At 42.7% G+C, this 7,444-nt stretch overlaps 1 pseudogene; it reads right to left on the bottom strand.

Annotated features, from left to right (window-relative positions):
- Nucleotides 1–6,240: 6,240 nt before the first annotated feature.
- LOC112470943 lies at nt 6,241–6,360 on the bottom strand (annotated as a pseudogene).
- Between the last annotated feature and the right edge of the window lie 1,084 nt (nt 6,361–7,444).

The raw sequence follows: 7,444 nt of genomic DNA, 5'->3' as shown, positions 1-7,444 counted from the left end.
TTATATTTAAACTCACACCTAGAGACCCTAAGAATGTTTTTTCTACCACATCACTCGCTTCAAAAAGAATGCATAGAACCATTGAGTCAATGCCCCTTGACATTCACCTATGGGATTATGGACCCCAGCTTAGTGGACATAATGTTTTCCAGGGCTACATGAGCTGTAATAATCAATTTGCTTTATTTTTTAGCTTCATTGGACTCCGGAGTGGACTCCAAGTGCTGGAATGGAATGTCCCGGGGACCACTTGGCCAAGTGACGGTACTCCCAGGACTCCAGTGCCAGGACCGGCCTCCTGCCACTGCAGAATACACAGTTCACGTCCCCTGCCTGGAACTGACACTAGCAAGACAATGCCAGTTAGAAGTGCCTGTGGCAGGAGCTGGCATCCTCCTGCTTACCAGCAGGTGCCTCCAAAAGAGGGCAAGAGAGAAGAAAGGAGATCAAAGGAGAAGCTGAGCAAATGGTCACCCGCTCCTGGCAGCTTGGCCCTGGCTTCCCAGCCTGCCCTCTCCAACAGAGCTTCCTTTCAGGCCCCAGCTCAGCCACTCCAGCACGAGAAGGAGCTGTTCATGTATATGCAGATGCCAAGATGGGAAGGAAGGCCAGAGGAATTAGCACTTGCAATGCAAGGAGAACACAGGGAAAGAACAGAAGTAATGAGCAATAGCTTGCTATGTTTTTTTCCCAGAGGAAAAGGAGGCAAAAGGTCCAGGCCCCAGGGCAGAGGTCAGAGCCAACTGCACGACTCAGAAAAAACATAATAATCATAACGAAAATTAACAACAAAATCAATAACTATACAAAATATTTAATATTATTTCGGTATCTGATAGAAAGCATTTGATAAATATCAGCTACACGACAAGCATGTACACCAATGTTCCCAAGCACTCCACAAGGCAGGTAGTAGTATTATCTCTATTTGATGGTATGTGGATGGTGTGGCTCAGTTCTGTTTGAAGTCACATTTCGCAATATGCAGCTGAGTCAAGATTTGACCTTAGGTCTGTCTGACTGCAGAGCCCTTACACCTAACATCTAGTCAAAGCTGCCTCTGTCCACAGAAAGTTTAAGTGGTTGTACCATCCGCAGCATCAAGTATGATGTGGGCTCAGGAAGGATCTCCTGGCATAAGTAATCTATAGCACAAACTGGAGGTAGGAGATGGGAGACGGAGGCCCCATTTGCCGGGGTTGGTGTGGAAAGGAGATGGAAATGGGTGGCTCTCCTCTCTGACCAGAGTATCACATAAAGCCACGTTTCCATTCTAAAACCTGAGTAACCTTGCTGCGAAGCAAAGCCCAGTCTCTGAGTTATCACTCACCTGTTGGAAAGAATTTAGTAACAGCTAATCCCATCTTTGTTCAGGAGGGAGAGAGAGAGAAAGGCATGAGGTATGATGCCTGCCCAGGTTCTATGAGTGGTTATGCTGCTTGAGTAGGCCTCGCAGAGATGCCTGGTGCCTGTTCTGAGTTGCTGTCATTATTCCTATTATCTGTGTTAATGATGTTCACATCACCTGGTTTCACTTACAGAGTTGGGGAGGTAAAGATGCCATTCTGTCAGGCAGGAAAGCCAGCATGCCTGCAGCCACACACCAATTTGGGATTTGCATCAGGACTAATAGTTTTATTGAATGGATTATTGAACTGGAACAAGCTAAATGTTCTCAAATAAACTGATGAAGGTGCTAGGTCAAGATGCCTCACCTGGTGAAAAGAGCTCTGATGATCTTCCCCAGGTGGCATGCAGCTCCCAGAAGCTTCTTGGAACTCCTCCAGATAATGACTCAGGGCATGGGGTGTGTCAGCAGCCCTTGCCGTTGGCTTTGCCAGCTTCTGTTCTGGCAAAGCAGGGTCTGTTCCCCTGCTTTGTCTGCAGGCAGTGACATAGCCTGTTGTTTTGGGGTAGGCCCTTTCGTGCTGAACCCAATTGCCAGAGAGCAAGAGGCAGTTTGAGGACATGGCAGGAATATAGCTGCAGAGTCACCAGGAAGCCTCCCATTTCTTAAATAGAGGCTGAACCCCAGCTAACTGTCAGCAGGACCTTAAAATCATCATTCTTTGGGGTGAGAGAAAGTCATTTCTAAGGTTATTCTCAGACATGAACTCTAAATCTCCAAACAGGAAAGGACCCTAGGATGTCCCCTACTCCTTAGCCTTGTGGTGTGGACTACACCCAGAAAACCCAAGCATTGAGATAGGGGAACAGAGATCTGTTTCATTCTGCACATTTGGTCAAAGGCCACTCACTTACCACTACAAAAGTCAACTTGTTGTGAGTTCTAAGGAGTTCAATTTTGAATTCAGCCAAATATCTCATATTTGCCTCTCACTGAAGTTGGAAGATCATTCAGATTTCTTGCAACAACTTTTCCAATTCTTATTATCCATTTTGGTAAGTTGACACCTCTCCTACCCTCCAGCATTCTCTTTGGCTAGCAAAACTATCCCATCAGTGAAGCGCAATGCATTATTTTGTGTATGGGCTGCTGAGGCATTCTTTGATGTTCAGGCAGTCTGGGAGCAAGAATATGAAGCAAACTTGAACCTGAGGTCGTTATTGAGCTGAGAAGAGGGCTACTCCTGAGGCAAGAACAGTGCTCTGGGCTGGACTGTTTGCCACAGGCTCTGCGGGCTGCCTCTGCCTAGCCTCATTTCCATGCCAGCTTCTTCTGGCCGCTTGCCCAGGCTGTTGCACATGATCTCAGCACCCTGGAGAAGGGAAGGAGGGAAAACTATGCTGGGTGGGAGGAAGTTCAAAGGAAATATCGTGGGAGAGGAAAATTTGCAGGGCAGAAAGCTGGAACCAGGAGCTCTACAGACAGCAGCCTAGGCAGTAAAGGAGCAGACCCAGGCCGCTCACTTACCACTACAAGCACCTCCTCCCAATCAACGTGATTGCAATCAGCCTGAGAGCTGGTGTGCATTCAACAGAGCAAGCAAAGGCATGCAATCTGAAAATGCGTGTCAAAATCACAAACAACACAAACAATGGGGGAAGGGGGACTTGGGAAGGAAAGACCACCCACCACCCACAGACTTCTTGCAGTGCTGGGCTGTACTGTCTTGTCCCCTGTTGGTCAGTCTGGGAACAAAGGGCTACGTATGGAGGGCCAAAGACCTAGAAAAACCTGTGCATAGAGCACTGGGGCCGGCCTCAAAGTCAGCCCATGTCAGCCCTCAATCAGTCTCTTTTACTACTAATTTTCCCTCATGTTTTTTAATTTAATTCACTGCTTCCTTCAAATACCAGTCAATGAACCATCCAAATTTCCTCCAAATACCCTTGAAAATGTTGAATTATGCAATTAAGGATGGTGTAATACAATAATATGAGGAGAAATGTTGTCATACATATTTTAATGAACACACAGGCTTGGGAGTGAAAGAGGAAGAGATTTCCCAGAGCTGCCTTCACCCACCTCTGGTGACAACTCCATCTTTTTGGTTATTAAAATCCTGCCATCCACACAAACCCCCAAATGCACATTCACTGTGGACACTGTAGGGGATAGCTGCAAATACTCAGGTCAGATTTGGGTTTGCAGTTATTCAGAAAGCAGTAAATCAGTAGTGAATCATCCCTCACTCGTATTTATGAATCATTCATTCATTCGTTCATTCAAAAATATGTTCCAGGCTCTGCTACCTTGAGTCTTTGTAGAGCAGTTAAAGTACAGCACCTGTTTGTCCCAGTTTTAGTACTTGACAATCAAAGACTCAGAAAACTCCTTGGTCCCAGACAACCAGGACAACCAGTTCTCTAACGTGAAGCTGTATTTGCTTGGCTGACTGCAGCATGTTCATTAGGCATCAGTTAGTTCCTCCTCTGGAAAGCTTTCTGTGACAATGCCAAAATAGATTTCATTATTTCACAGTACCGTCAGTCACCTATCATACTATCTTCTGTATCACCATGCTTTCCTTCCACACATCCTCTCCCCCATCACACCTCACCATGGTTCCTTGAGGCCAATATTTTGTCTTAGTTATAATTATTTTCCTAACACCCCATAGTGCTTGGACACATTGTAGGCACTCAAATATTTATTGGATGACAAATAACAATGATGAAAATAGTAATAATAATGACAGTAATAATTTATTCAGATTTGCTATGTACCCGACACATGAAAGCATAAATTTAAGTGACATATGAATTTTGATAGGTAGTGCTGGGGAGAAGCATATTCTAGAAAAGGAGAACTGTGTACGTGTTGAGTATAGTACTTGATAAAAACTAGGTAAATAATACTTGTTGAAAGACAGACACTTAAGAGTATAAGAATAAAAGGTAATTGAGGAGAAATGATTATAAGTTGCTAAGAAAATAAAATTGAAATAAGAGGCTACAGAGAAAAAAATTAGGATGGATATGTAGGTTAAGCTCACTTGTAGCTGCCATGAATATGCATATTAGTTGCTCAGCCTTGACTGAGTAGAAAATAGCATCTCCATACTGGTTTCTGGGCAAAAGAATGGGGAGGAACAGTGTAGGAAAAAGATTCTGGGGTTTATATTTTTTAAACCTGAGTTTAACTCTGGCTTACCACTTGGAAAAGTCTCTTAAGGTTTCTGTGTCTTACTGACTCATCTGTGAAATGGAAACACTGATATCTAACTTGCAGGGTAGCTTTGGATCAGAGGCAATATATGTGAGCTACGCAACACAGCAAGCAGTCAGCAGTGGCGGCCATCACCAGCATCACATATTAATATCACCATTGAGGAGCTTGAGAAAAATTAGACAAATGAATTTTAGGGGGAAGAGAATTCTCCTGTTTATAAATGGCCACCAAAGAAGCTACAATCTGGGCCACCTTCTAGGTTAACTGTAAACAGAAAACATTTAGTGGGCTGGGCTCTTTTACCCAGGGTCCCTTGGGCCATTTTAAATGTTATGGTTTTTATATTATAACCTTTTATTTATAGTTCTGTGATCCAGAGACTCATGAGACACAATACAAATTTTATGTTAAGTCATTTATCTATTCTTTCAGAAATACTTTTCAGTTGTTGCTTTTTTGTTGTTTCTTTTCTCTTTTCCATATATGTTTGTTACTCCCAGTCTAGATAGCAGTTTGCAGCTAAAGAACACACTTTTATTTCTTCAGTTTATTTCCCCAGTGTCCAGTACAGATCTCTGTGTATATTCAGTGCTCACTCCCTGCAAAATAATGTTCACATCATGGTACTCCAAGCCCTCACCATGTGGTCCCAATTTTTTTCAACTTGTATCCATCCATCCTATGTTCCATCCACTTAAACTTTCCTGAGCCCAACAAGCACTTCCAAGTTCTGGGGTATTAGTTATGTCTTCCGTTCCCCTAGCAGCTGAAGGGCAAAGTTGTGATGGGGATCCAGCATGAAGACTGGAAACGCTGCCACTTGAGAAGGAGCAATTGCTGCTTGTGAATTTGGAGTCAAAAAGCCAGGACTCAGAAGCAGTCTGCACTTAGTCTCTTTGACTTATAAATTTCTCTTTGGTAATATTGGGATAATAATAATACCCTTTTATAAAGTTTTGGACGTTATTGCATTATCATTATACATAAAGATGTTTTAGAAACTGAAAAGTACTATAGCTGAGATGTATTAATCCACAGTGTAATATAATGAAAAGCATACAAGAGTTGGCTTTCAGTTTCAATAGCACCTCTTACTAGCTGGGTGATCATGAATAAGTCACTTTGCAACTGTAGATTTCAATTAATCATCCATAAAATGAGAGCAGCAGCAATTGTCCTGCCAACTTTTCAGGGCTATTAGGATTGCTGGTGAGATGCTCTCTGTAAAATTGCTTGACAAACCACATGTTGCTCTACCAATTCAGTGCAGTGTTGCGAGTGGTTAAAGAAGCAGTCCCATCTCCAGCACACACAGCCTGCATGCCCCAGGGCAGGTCACTGCCCACTCTGTGACTGCTTTTCCTGGTTATAAAATGGACGGGACAGTGGAAACTATCTTACAGGGTTTTTAGGAGGGTCAAATGGGTTAATACATACAAAATGCTTGAAACAATGTTTGAAACAATAATTAAATAAGCGAGCTAAGTTATTGTTGCTGTTATTATCAGCAGTATTTTTTTGTTTTGTTTATTCATTCATTCATTCATTCATTCATTCATTCATTCATTCATTTAGTTTTTAGGCAAGGCAACCCTTGGTCGGCCTCACAGATTGCAAAGACCTTGTCAGCTTACAATCCCTTATTTTTATTTTAATTTTTTTTACACCTATAGCACCTGGTCTTCCTAGGTAGTCTCCCATCTAAGTACTAACCAGGCCTGAACTTGCTTAGCTTCTGAGATCAGATGGGATCGGGCTTTGTTCAGGGTGGCATGGCCATAGATCAGCAATACTGTTATCCTTGTGCTTCCAGATCTTGATCAGGCCAGAGGGTGCCTCGTAGCTGGAAGGTACTGTTCCCATTTCTGTTTTGGCAGCCACCAAGTAAGGCGACTTTCTTCTTTGCTTTTTTCACTCTTCATCTTGTCTTATCTTGATTCTCTATCTATCCAGAAATATAACCCAGATAAATCATTTTATACTGAGCATGATTCCTCCATGCTGAGAGATAGCACTGACTCCACAATTCTATTAGTTAATAATCTGTCATTGCTTTTGAGGGAGAAATCTCTGGTCTAAGTACAGACATGGCCCAGATTCAGTGGGGCTTGAATCTCACACATTTTTGAGGTTCTCTTTAAGTAAAAGAACATGATATTGAAAATATAAAAATAAGTATGGATGTATTTATTCTAAATGAGAAATCATAAGTTATAAATTTTTAAAAGCTAAAAAAAATCCATAAGATCAGAAACTCTAGAAAAATAACATATTGATATTAACTATTTCCCCAATATATTTCAGTAATATTTTCTACATTCTTAGCTATATAAATTTTTTATCACTTCACATTATTTTATAATATTTTCTATAGAAAAAAATAGAGAACCGGGCAAAATAGTGTAGATAATAGAAGCTTCGCTCATCTCTTCTTGTGACCACATCGAAGTTGAGATGGAAACATGGAGTAAACAGCAAGCAGATTCACCTGGGGGTCTATATGAACAAAAGCACTACAACTAGGTAGAGAAATAAGAAATCACCCTGCAATAGTTGTAGGTAGGAAGGGGCAAAAACATGAGGCTGCCCAATCCCTGGCAGCTGAGTGGGATAGAGGCTATGGCAGCTGTAGCTGGCAGCTGCAGAAGCCTCTGAAAGGGGCTTGGTCCTCAACTGGACCTTCACAGTGATGGACCTGCTAGCTCTGAGCACCAGTGTCAGGTCAGCAGGGGTCACCAGGGACTTACAGGGAGACACTGAGTTGTTGGAGTGAGGGCTGGAGGTGAAGCTTTCTCCCTGGTAGAAGTGCTGGTGGCATCCATTGCTCCTCTGTTGAGCCCTCCCCTGTCTCAGTGCACGGACACAGCG

This window comes from Pteropus alecto, unplaced genomic scaffold (genome assembly GCF_000325575.1).
Source record: "Pteropus alecto unplaced genomic scaffold, ASM32557v1 scaffold210, whole genome shotgun sequence".
NCBI classification, from domain to species: Eukaryota; Metazoa; Chordata; class Mammalia; order Chiroptera; family Pteropodidae; genus Pteropus; species Pteropus alecto.
This window is presented reverse-complemented; position numbering and strand designations above follow the sequence as displayed.